This window comes from Dermacentor silvarum, chromosome 10 (genome assembly GCF_013339745.2).
Source record: "Dermacentor silvarum isolate Dsil-2018 chromosome 10, BIME_Dsil_1.4, whole genome shotgun sequence".
NCBI classification, from domain to species: domain Eukaryota; kingdom Metazoa; phylum Arthropoda; class Arachnida; order Ixodida; family Ixodidae; genus Dermacentor; species Dermacentor silvarum.
Window position 1 is genome coordinate 129,208,543 of NC_051163.1, and position 12,513 is coordinate 129,221,055.

Here is a 12,513-nt window from a genome sequence, read left to right on the forward strand (position 1 = left end):
GCTCCTCCTATACTTGAAGGCATTTATTCGCAGCACCCGGGAGACCCTTGCAAGCACGTTCGCTCTCTTAGATGTAGATGTCAACGAATCCCAGCCTCTGAAATATAGTCATAATCCCCAAACTGCGATACCTTACACTGTGTTAAACTCGTCAATCATTAGGAGTGTAAGCGCAACTTGCACTACATCGTTGACTTTCGTAAGGGTGAGGAAGCTGGGAATTCGGGCAGTGGTGATGCCGATAGACCTCGCGCCTGCAATTTTTTAACCACCGCCGGTATGATTATTGCGATCATGAATTGGATCACAATCTTAGCGACACGTTTGAAGACGACCAGCGTAGGTTGCATCGCGCACACAACAAAACAGGTACGGAGTGGCGAAGTGTGATTCTTCTTCAGATGAACCGACACAGCGTGCTGGGTCGTGTGCAGTTTAGGGTTGCAACGCAGAGTCTTCCCGCCCATACAGACACTCCATCACAATATTTCAATGAAACCGTACGCGTACGCTTTCTTCTTTAATTGACTTGAAATCACGATTGCGACAACTGCAGCAATGCTCGGGGACCTGTTGCCGTAACGCCAAGCTTACAGAAGCGACCGAACCCGATAATGGATGAACCTGAAACGGCTAGACTTACTCTCCTCGACTCTATATTAAATGTGTCGTTTCTTATATATATATATATATATATATATATATATATATTGGAGAGGAGGTTGGAAGTAGCCTGACCAATCCGTGCACGCAAAGCCATTGAACTTGAAATTTTCGTTTCTCGGTGCAATTTAGCCTTGCACTCGAAACTGCGACTCATCGTTCTTAACTTTTCAGAAATCTCTTCTTCATCTTAAGCCCTCGTATTACAAATTGCCTTCGTCATCCAGAGCCTTTGTCGTAAATACACGATAACAAGATTGCAGTGCAGTAAAAAGACAGGCTCGTCAGACGTAAGCTCAGAAAGCATGGATGGATGGAAACAACTTTATTCAAATCCGGCGAAGTTTAATGACCCGGGCTCAGGTCTCCCATGAGGGGACTTCGAGGCCTTGCCTCGTCGCCGCCTCCCGGGCCCGCTGGACTGCCAACTCTTGTGTCTTGAGGTTGGAGCTGCGCAGAGCGGCGGCCCACTTCGACGCAAGAGGCTCCGGAGCTACTGCCATTTTCGCTGCTATAACAGGACACTCCCACAACATGTGTGAGAGTGTCGCTCTGGGTGCCTGACATAACTTGCAAATACCACTCGGTAAAAGAAGCATGGAAAGCATGGAAAGCATTGACTGACCATCGTCTCCGGAAGATCCATGCATGTTATAACAACGATTTAAAGGACATCCTGTTTCATCCACCTCATTATATTTCTTCAAGGACCGATCATCGCTTCAAGGTTGGTCTACCGTCTTGTCGCACAAAATTGTGTAATGACTCTTTTGTTCCTAGGACAAGCGTCGCATGGAACCACCTTCCCTCCACAATCGCAAGCATAACTGATGATCACGAGTTCAAGATCGCTTTACAAAATGCCTTGTATCATTTTTGTTAGTTGCACATCTTGTCATTTTTCCCCCACTCCTTTCTGTAGTGCCTTCGGGCCCTGAAAGTATTTTCAATAAATAAATAAATAAATAAATATGCGTGCTCGGTAGAGCGTTTCCAAGAGATTTCGCCGTCAAAACCCCCTCGCTGCGCGAATACCAAGTGTGCGGGTAATTATTTCGTCTCGAAAAAACCCGCGGTGAAAGATCGGGGCTTAGTGAACCTGACGGAGAAGATCCTGTGGAGCACGAACGCGAGATTAGGCGGCCGACGCCGCGATGGCTAAATGCGAGAGCAACCCACATTGGCGTCGCCTCAGACATTGCGGTGCATGCACGGAGAAACAGACACCCAACGTTTTCTCCACGATGGCTTTCCTTTACGTCAACTCATTAACGATGTTCAAGGGCACCACCCCGCACAAAGAAGCGATGTGTACGTCCGGTATTTAAAACACAATAGTTGTATAGTTGTGGACAATGCTTTCAACACAGTGTGTGGTCGTCTGAGAGGTATGAAAGCGTTGATGATAATGATGATTGTCAATGTAAGAAAATAGTCAAGCGCTTATAGAAGGCTATTCGCTAAATTAAAGGAAGGATGCGCTTTAGACTTGTATTTGTTGCGGTGAAGATATTTCGGTGGCGTTTGCTGATTCGCTGCGTAATGCCGTAGGAAACGGAGCAATTAACCAGGACATCTCTAGCGGTTGATAGACAGTGCGCTCCATCGCAGCATGCAAACTTTTCGGCGCCACGAAGCTGTCATGCACCAGAACGTTCTTTTATAATACTCTGAATTATCCGGAGCACTTTTGAACCAAGACAAAAGCAAGGCGATGACTTTCGGGAACTTTGCATCTGCCCTTGACGGAGAAGTCGAATGGGTAGCTGGTGTCAAAGTCCTGGGAGTAGTGTCCCTCACATCCGGGGAAGTAGCGCAGGAGACGTGGACAGACCTGCGTGAGAAAGTAGAAAAGAAGCTGTCAGTGGCATCAAAGTTTTCGTCGACGTTAGCCGAGTGCAACTACATAGTTAAATCCAGTGTTTGCGCGGCATTTTACTACGTAATACGCATAGCACGCCCGCCTAGCAGGGGTTCACAGAGGCTAGCCATACTCTGCGGTCCTTTCCTATGGAGCGACAAGACCGAAATAGTGGCATGCCCGCTCCTTCGGCTTCCAACGGAACTAGGTGGTTTTAGCATCCCTTGCATCAGAACAATGAGCTCTGTCCTGGCATTTCGAGGTTTGTACGACCTCGTGAACAACCCCGAATACCCAAGCAGAAAACTTGTAGATTACTTCCTAGGTACCTCCAGAAAGATCTTTTTATCGGGAAAAAAGGACAGGTCCTACGGCAGAACAGCCACCACCATTCTATAAATACGTGTGTAGCAGCCTCCAGTCCATTCGAACAGTTTTAGCTGATAATTTCTGGCAGGCCAGATCACCTGCCAGATTTGTACGTCACCCTGGTGTGTTCTGCTTTTTTTCATAATGAGCCCTGTTGATTATATGTGTACCACTGTCATTAGTATTTAATTTTTTCTTCTACATGAAGCCAAGTGCCCATGTATTTTCAAGAATGTTTTTGTGGCAATAAACTTCTCTTAAATAGTTGGCGTTTGGCGAATAACGTGCCCTGCAACTCGGTTACCCAAGATCACGTGACCTTATCATCGGCGCCTTTGTATCGAACATGAAAGTCCGACCTTTCCTCCCGACCTCCGACCACGAAAACAGGCGAATGTGCCAAATGGAGCTGCTGGCTTGAAATGTCTACTCCCTGGTCCTAATGCGGATTGCAGTAATTGCCGAAGGAGGCTGTTTCTGATTCGGAGCATCTGCTTAAGATGGCCTATTTAGTAAACAGCTGATGATAAACGCTAGGCGTCTCAATGCCGTATGACGTCATTGTATGATTCTGAAAGTGGCGCAGCGAAAGCGTTTTCGCCGCTCGCTAAACCGAGGAAGCGGTTCAGTACTTGTATCAACGAAGCGTATACGCGGATTAAATTAAGATAAAAGAACTATCGCAAGCAATATCAATCGTAAGCGGGAACAAATTACTGAACAATGAGAAAACCGGCCCACGTGTCACACTTAACGCAGGACTTCGGGTCGATTACAATCAGGATTGATCTGGAGAGAGTTTGTACAAAAGGAGCTTCGTTGCGACTAATGGAACTTAGGTCTGACGGCGCGATGGAACATATAGGTTATCTTTTTTATAATTTTTTATGCATTCATGAGTCACTACGCTGGAGAAAAAAACGTCTTTCGTAATTTTGTGAGCCTAACCGAAGCCACGGTTTGGCGGTAACAGTATAACTTCGTTGCGAACGCAGTTCTCCCTCTCTTCGTGTTTCTCACAATGAGAGCTTTTTCTTGTTGATTCTCATTTGTCTCTTTAACCGGTGGTGCAGATCGAGGCATCTCTCCTTTATGCCTCTCTCACTTGCTGTCCCTTTATTCGGCTTAACATCATGTACGAAAAGAAAAAAAATGATTATTACGTGCTCCCCTGGGACTTTATGGAGATTTTGGCCTGAAGTTTACAGCTCCGACCACCTGAGGCTTCAGGAGCGCTGACGAAACGATTCCAGATAATACTTGTAGAAGCAGCAGTTCCGTATCAGATGACGCATTTTCGATATGAACACTCGTTCGCTGCTCGACAGTACTTCTTATTTGTCCTGAAACGTTCTGCTGCTGATTGCATTCAGCTGAGTTCATGGGAGAATGCACTGTCTCCTGGTTTGCAAAGGAAAGCATTGAAAAGGCGGACAAAAAGAAACGGATCCGGAAAGGACAACTTAAGCGCTCACAATCAACTGAAAAGGTCGCACTATACTACAAAAGAAAGAACGCATGACAAAAAAAAGAAAAAAAATACGTTGGAGCGGATTAGAAAAACGTTTATTGAGCCTGCAGAAAAGCGCGCACGCGCGCTTCGGACTATAGGTCGTCATCTTGGCGAGTGCTCTGCGAGGATCCCCGCTCACCGATGCAGGCTCGCCAGGCCCCTGCCTAGCCAGCTCCTCAACGACCTGCTGACGGCCTGGAGTTGTGTTTCTTGGTCGTCACTCCGCGTTGCTTCCTCGAGCTGCGGTGATATATGTCGTGAGTTAGCTTCGCTTGGATGTTTGGAGCAATCCCATAGCATGTGCTCGAATGTGGCTGTCTCCCAGCGACACGCTCTGCACTTGTCATCGGGGTGCGATTCTGGGTACATCCTATGCAGTAGCGCCGGGCTCGGAAGCGTTCTCGTGTGTAATTGCCTGAACAACACGGCCTGCGACATGCTCAGCCCTTTGCAGGGCGGCGGGAGAAGTCTGCGCGCCAGCCGAAAGGCCTTGGTCAAATCGTTATCGCAGGTCATCCTGCCTCTGGCACTGAACCATAGCGGGCACCCATTACCTTGGGCGCGGTCGGTTAGTCCTCGCACTCGGGCGTGTGCTGTTTCATTACGGCTAGCCTTCTTCTCCGACGCTTGACCAGCTTGCGCCGGGAACCACTTGATTCCAGTCTTCTTGTCGCGGTCTGCCTGTCGGAGCAGGATGCGTGCCACCGTTGGGGCAATTCATCCTTTGGCGTAGTTCCTCACCACCTGTCTGGAGTCGCTGAGGATCGTGTGGCATTTTCGGTCTACGATGGCCATGGCGATGGCTATTTCTCCTGCTTCCTCCACTTGCTTACTCGATGTGCTATCGGTCGCCCGCACGTTGCCTCCGCAGTCGACAACCGCGATCCAGAAGGCGTTGCGGCCGGCATATTCGGCTGCGTCCACGTATCTGGCACCGGGTTCCTCCGCGTGCAGGTCCGTTAGTGCCTTGGCTCTAGCGCTTTTTCTGCCTTCGTTGAATTCTGGGTGCATGTTCCTCGGTAAGGGTTCGACCCGCACGTTCCGTCGTACGTGGTCGGGGACGGGGCATTTGGGTCCCTGTTGTTCGTGATAACCGATGCCTAGGTTGCACAGGATCTTTCTGCCCGCCTTTGCTGATGACAGTCTTTCCAACTGAGTGGCTCTTTGCGCTTTGGCGATCTCGTCGACCGTGTTGTGTATGTCCAGCTGGAGGACACGGTTCGTGTTACAAGACCGAGGGCTGTCTTGTAGGCCCTCCGAATTATGATGTCTAGCTTGTTCTTCTCGCTTTTCATCCACTTGTGGAAGGCTGCCACGTACACTATGCGGCAGAGTATGAATGAGTGTATGATTCTGGTGAGGTTTTCCTCCATCATGCTTCCCTTCTTGGTAGTAACGCGCTTGAGCAGTCTGGTCGCGTTGGTCGCCTTTCCCGTGATGCGGGTGACGGTGTCGCCGTTTCTGCCGAACGCTTCGATCGTCATAACCAGGACTGGGATCTTGCTCACCTTAGGTATTGTGTTACCGTCCCTGGTGCGGATCTTGATCTTTTCGTGTTCCCTTTGCTTCTTGATTCTGTGCGTTTTGATCAGTTGGTAGAGCAGGAGCCGCGACTTGCTCGGGGAGCAACGCAGTCCCGTACCTTCCAGGCTTTCTTCGATCGTGTCGACGGCCGTCTGCAGTGTGGATTCTATGTGGGAATCACTGCCCCCATCCACCCACAGCGGGACGTCATCCGTGTATATTGTGTCCTTCGAGCATAGTCTTTTGGTAACTTGGATATCATAACAAGGCTAAATAGCATGGGTGAGATGACGGAGCCTTGGGGTGTGCCTTGGCCGCCTAATGTCTTCTCGTCCGTCTTCAGGACGCCGGATCTGAGCTCCGCCGTCCTGTCGGTGAGGAAGCCCTTGATTGGAAATCCTGGCCTAGGTTTAGGTGGGATACCTGCGCGAGGATGGCCGAGTGCGTCACTTTGTCGAAGGCGCTGTGTAAGTCTAGAAAGAAATTATCTGCGCCTGCTCCAGGGAAGGCTACCCCAACCAATGCAACCCAAGGCAATCCCACGAGATATGAGTCACGTGTGTTTGATCTTAAGGGAGGTGGGGACGGAGGCGGGGCACTTAAGACTATTTTTGTTTTTATTTGCTTAAATAATTCGAATGACATCTGCGCAGTTAATGTATTCTAACAGCCGATTTAAGAAATGCAATTATTTTATTCCTATGATAAATTTTTTATTGATATCCAATACACGATGTTCTTTGTTTAAGACCTAATTAGCTAATTAACATAAACTTGCACAGTAACGTACAGCGCACGGAATTGATTATGAATCTTCACATTGTGTCGTAAGCCATAAATCGCTGTTTTACCCTATTTTGAAGCGAAGTTACAGGTTGCCGAACTTATGGTCATAAAAAATGTCCACTTTGATAATTGAAAAATAGGAAGGTGGGCTTTTTTAATGACTATGTTTGACAGCCTATAGTTTCGCTTCAATGTGACTTAGAAAAACAATTTATAGCTTACGACACACGATGAACATTCAGAATAGATTCCGTGTGCTGGAAGTTGCCGTGCAAGTTGCTGTTAATCAGCTAATTAGACCATAAACAAAGCACATAGTGTTTTGTATATCGTAAAAATATTTGCCATGGAAAATTGCATTTTTGAAATCAGCAGGTCAAAATACATTAACTGTGCATATTTCATTCAAATTGCTTAAAATATGTATAAAAAACTCATGTACCTCGTCCCCCCCCCCCCCCCCCCATAAGAAAGATGGGTTCCGTCATGGCAATTGCTCTGTTTATTTTACACGGCTTCACGACTTCAGAGTTGACTGCAGAGAAGAAGAAAAAGAAAACCTATTGCGATCTCTTAAAACCAGAACCATTGGTTTCTACGGCTGATATTTCCCCATGCAAGTGCTTCCACTAATTAAACCTGAAGAATGTAATTATATTAATTACATTTTATGTGGTAACTACTGTCCTTATTCTGTTGCTAGGCGCCTGACACATGAGCATCTTTCTCTCTTACTGTTTTCGAACTTAGCCGCTGTTGTCCAGAGTTGGTCCCGTCAGCCTTCTCTTCTCTTTTTTTTTTTTTTTTTTTTGATGCACACTTTCTTTCTTTATTCTATTGTTTCTTTTATACGCAAAACGTGAAAAATTTGAGGACGCTTAAGCTTCACCTTTAAGAGTGGAACGCGACAGCGTTACCGGGCCCCGTTCATATCGCATTTTGCTTTATGAATAGGCTTCATGGCATTAGCATTCCCAAAGCATATGGGCCACATAGGCCTGTTCGTGCTCGCACCACGGGCAGCCGGGCGACGGGGGCAGCGCGGGCCACATGCGGTGCAGGTGAAAGTGCCCGTCTGCAACCGCCTCAGGTCGACTGCCTGGGACCTGTCCAGCCGCCCGTGGGGTTGTGGATATTTCTTACGTTCTTTCTTGTAGTGACCAAGAACGTCTCAGTACGAGGCCGGAAACTCCTTGATATCGCAGTCGGCGTCCCCGTGGCCCCCAGCTCCGTCCGCTTACACAAACCAAGCTTACACCGATCCCTTTAAAGCCGGCTTCACTTTTAAACACAATTGCATTGCTGGGAAGACATCTTTACAGGGGCACTATAAGCTATCTTATATCAAAATGGCTCTAGGACCTTTTTTTATTATTTTATTAATTGTTTGCTGTTGCTCCGACGCATGCGCTTGTCCGAAATTGCGTGAGCGTCGCTTGCTTGAGCCCAGCCGCGCACCATCAGAACTAGAGTACGATTAAGCTTCGCCTTTAAGCGTGGAACGCGATAGCATTCAAAGATTACTGGCTGCTTATCCGGCTTCTTTCTCGTATATTCAAATTACAATCCGATGCTATCACGTCTGTAGGTTGTAGTTAAGTCGTGCTTTACTATTTTTCTCACGAATTTTACTTTGAGATATTAAATTTTTGTTAACTAATCCCTTGCGCAACGCGGTGGGCCTGTGTGGTCGCGGTGGTTCGGCATGAATTCCACCGCCACGGATGCCCTGGACGCCGGTGCTTACGCCGACACCGACGGCGACGCCGGATTTTCTGCTACACGGGGCCCTTATTTCACGTTAACACTCGCCCTGAAACAAAGCTTCCATTCTGCCGGCGGCCTGTAATATCACTCTCATTTCTTTTTCCACCTCCCCTTCTTCATTTCGTCGGCGCGCGAGATATTGTTGCATAAAGAATAACGACAACGAGATCCCACGCTTTCCTTCCTCCTTGTTCATTACTGTTGGTCATTGTGCACTGTCGGCTACCGTATTATCCCGATTATAATGCGCAGATTATCCACGAGGCCACAAAATAGGGAGGTGGAAAATACTACTCAAGCGTCATGCGAAAAGAAACAGGCTCGCACAACCGTTTTGGTAACGAAAGAACAAACCGCGGTAAAACACCAAAAAACGTTGGCAGTCAAATATGACCCAAGAAGGCGGGCCTAATTCGTGAATAAATTTGTGGATGATTACGTTAATTGGTCCAGCATTATTATTCGTAGCGCCGAGACACACTGGCGGACAGAAAAAAAAGAGTTTGCCTGTCGAAGATTGTGTGTCTCAGCCGACGGACAGGAGAAAAAAAAAAGTATAGTCGGCCCACAAAGCGCTAACTACCCAGTAATTATTTGCTAGTTAACACTCGTGTGTCATCCATTTTTCGGTCTATCTGCGTCAGAGCCTTGGTTTGTCAAAACGTGGAACACCACCTCACATTATACGAGGAACGTCGCGGTAGACCTATCGCGTGGTCAGAGTCTTGCAATACGGGGCGTGAGGAAAATAGCTTGCCCCGGAAGGGGCAACCGGACGGTTTTCCGCAGACACACACGAAAATATACACAGAGCTCGGTTGGCTGGGCTTATATAGGAACGCTTGCGCATAATCTCGGCCGCCAGTGGTTTTCTACCATCTCGCATCGCTGGCTTGGAAACGAAGAAGACAGGAACGTCAAAGCCGAGAAAAGGGAGGCCGTCAACTTGCACGCCGCTTGACAGGGGGCGGGGACGAGACCCCGCACACGAATTTTTTCATCTGTTCCGTGCATCGCCGTTGAAGCATAGTGATCGTAAACCCGCCAGGAACAAGAAAGTTGAAGCCTTTCGCGAAACGGCTCGACAAAAGCAGGCCTAGTGCGAAGTTTGTTCTTTGCACAACTTCTATCGATATCTTGAAAGTGCTTCGCGCCGGTCACCTTTCACCGCTGTGAGTGGTGCATTTTTGAAACGGGCGCAGCCTAGTTCAACAATTCAAACATGGTCCTGTTGTGCTTGTTTTCTATTCCTGTCCTCGTCTTCCTCGCGCTGCTTCAGGTTACACTCACATCCAACGCGAAATATTTTTAGCATGTGTCATGGCTGTTCTCCGCGTTGGTCGCTAACGTATGCAATATTTTAAAGCTTTAACTGCACCATATTCTCCAAGTTTGGCATACTTCTAACACATTTTTTTTTCATATGCTTTATTGTTGATACATGGTTCACGAAACGAAATACGACAGTTAGTGTTACGCACCAAATGGTATGCAGACATCAGCGTGTGGAAGCGCCCAATAGCCCTATAGGTTTTATTTATTTATTTATTTATTTATTTATTTATTTATTTATTTATTTATTTATTTATTTATTTATTTATTTATTTATGTCCGTTTTATGTCTTATTAGTCCTTGTTCGTGCCGCCCAGAATTTAAATTTTGTTTCACTTGCTCAACGCCAAGGATAAGTTAGATGCATTTATTCTTATACTGTTAATGCCCCTGTAGTTGAACTATCCCGTGCTAAGGCACTAGGCCCAAATGGGAAGCCTACCACTGCGCTCACCGATCGTCATCTATCCTTAACCTCTATGCTGCACCCAACTACTGAGACGGAGTGCAAGCGGTCAGGCAACGGATGCACGCAAATCTAGCATTCAACCACAGCAGAGCATCTCGGGAAATGGGGACAATGGCGTCACCGAAAGTCCGCGCCAATAGGCTTCCGGAACGGAACACGACTGCCCGTCGAGATACGGGCGGCATGGTCGAGTTGCACGCCGCCTCCGCGGGCTTGTGTTATCGAGCACCTCGGGAAAAGACGGTTTGTTTATTCCGGAGAAGTCGAGGCGTACGTGACTCACGCGGGAGCTGCCTGCCAACTTGGGCTATCATATAAAGCTCGATGTGATGCAAGTTGGCCATTTGCGCTAACGGACTATATCTCCAGGAATGGCACTGTATAGAGCGCCGGGTGGCGCGCCTTCCACGAAATTTCTCCAAGCTCGCTCGTTGAATGAAATAGGTTAGGCGTCATATGGTTGCTGCGCAGCTTCGAGGCTTTCAATTCGCCTCTCGTATGCACATGGTTTGTTTTTTGCGTGGTTTTGTTTGCGAACAAAGTTCCTTGCGACGCAGGTCTTATCAACGATACCATCGTGACTGATTTACGCTGCTTACCAGCCGCCATGTCTAACTGCTAGTCCCGGGTTGCTCCAGTCCCGTGTTCGTTACCCGGCGACTGGTTTGGAAAGAGAGCACTCGCAATGGTGTTTCCGCAGGGCGTGCATGTTTGCAGGGTGTCGGGTGTCCTGCAGAGTTAAGATACGCGGAAGATTCGGAAACGAGCAGCAACCAGACGACAGCATTTGGAGAATATCCTGAACCCGGAAGAAACGTTTCTTGTACGATTTCTTTGATAACGTCCTCCTCGCCCCTAGTTACCTTTGGCTCGTCCTTTCCAACATTTGCACGTATACGGCACGTCTGTCTATGATTCGCATTCACCTCCGTTCTCTGCGTTGAGACCACAGTTCATGCATTGCAAGCAGAGAGGAGGCGCGCACACGTCCAATCGCAAGACGCGCCCTTACGACGTCACATTCAGATCATGCGCCGCATGTTTGACGGATAAATGACGCCTGTATTTTATATATGTAAGATTGCTCGCAATGATCTCAATAGCATATGCCTGTAACCACCGGTTTCATGACATCTGCATATGCACCTCGGTCACGTAAGGACTTTTCCCAGACAATGCACCTTACCATAGTCGGCGAGAGGAGAAATTGCCGACGACGGCCTGGAAGAAGGAAAAAATACACGAGTGGCTCACAAGCAAGAACATCACCTACGGTGAAAGGATGATAAAAAAGCAGCTGCTTGAGCTGGTGGCATCTGTAAAGTCACGCTTTATGAGCTACATCGTAGACAACGCTGCTGTAAGGGCCGGTTCTATTGTGCTCAGGCTCCCGTCGTACCACTGCGAATTTAATCCCATTGAGCTTGTGTGGGCCAAGTTCGAAAATGGCATCGCATCGGACAACAGTGACTTCAAGCTGTCCATGGTCGAAGGAATCTTGAGGGAGCAAAAATCAACCACGTAACGACGGAAGACTGCACGAAAAACATTCAGCACGTGATGGACCCGGAGGCAAAGTTCAGACTTGACACGTCTGGGAGTGAACACCTTCAACCCATCGTCATCCAATTGAGTGAAGATGACACTGAAGCATCTTAGCGAGACCCAAAATGCTCATTCGGGCAGCTGTTGTCGAGCTTGACGGTACCCGTGGTGAAATAGCAGTAGTCGGGGCACGCTTGAAAGACACCGTTAGTACTTTGCACTTCAAATTGCAGTCATGTGATAGCCCTGTTAGTGAAATAGCAGTAGTCGACGCGAAATTCACAGCCACTTTTAGCAGCTTGCACGCCAAAGAATATTCATGCGGCACAATAGTTTATTTTGGTTACCTGGCTCAGACAAGTAATGCGGATAAGAGAACAAATATAAAACATCATTGGCTTAGTGTGGCCCAAACAGATAAATGAGATGCGAAAGGCAGGGAGGTTAACCGGAAGGTAGCTATCCAGTTTGCTACCCTGCACTGGGAAAGGGGTAAGAGGAGACAGAAAGATGAAGAAAAATGCACACACATAGAAATAAAGGGAGATTAAAAAACAGGAAACAAAAAACACATACACACACAAAGGAACTCAGGGATGTCACAGTCGTTCAAACAGGTCACTTGACCGGAAAAACTTGAGTAGCGCCCTCGTCGCCTTCTGGTGTGAAGACCGCATCAGCCG

The 12,513-nt window shown here is 47.7% G+C and overlaps 1 pseudogene; it reads right to left on the reverse strand.

Annotated features, from left to right (window-relative positions):
• Positions 1 to 2,338: 2,338 nt before the first annotated feature.
• Positions 2,339 to 10,894, reverse strand: LOC119431843 (uncharacterized; annotated as a pseudogene).
• Between the last annotated feature and the right edge of the window lie 1,619 nt (positions 10,895 to 12,513).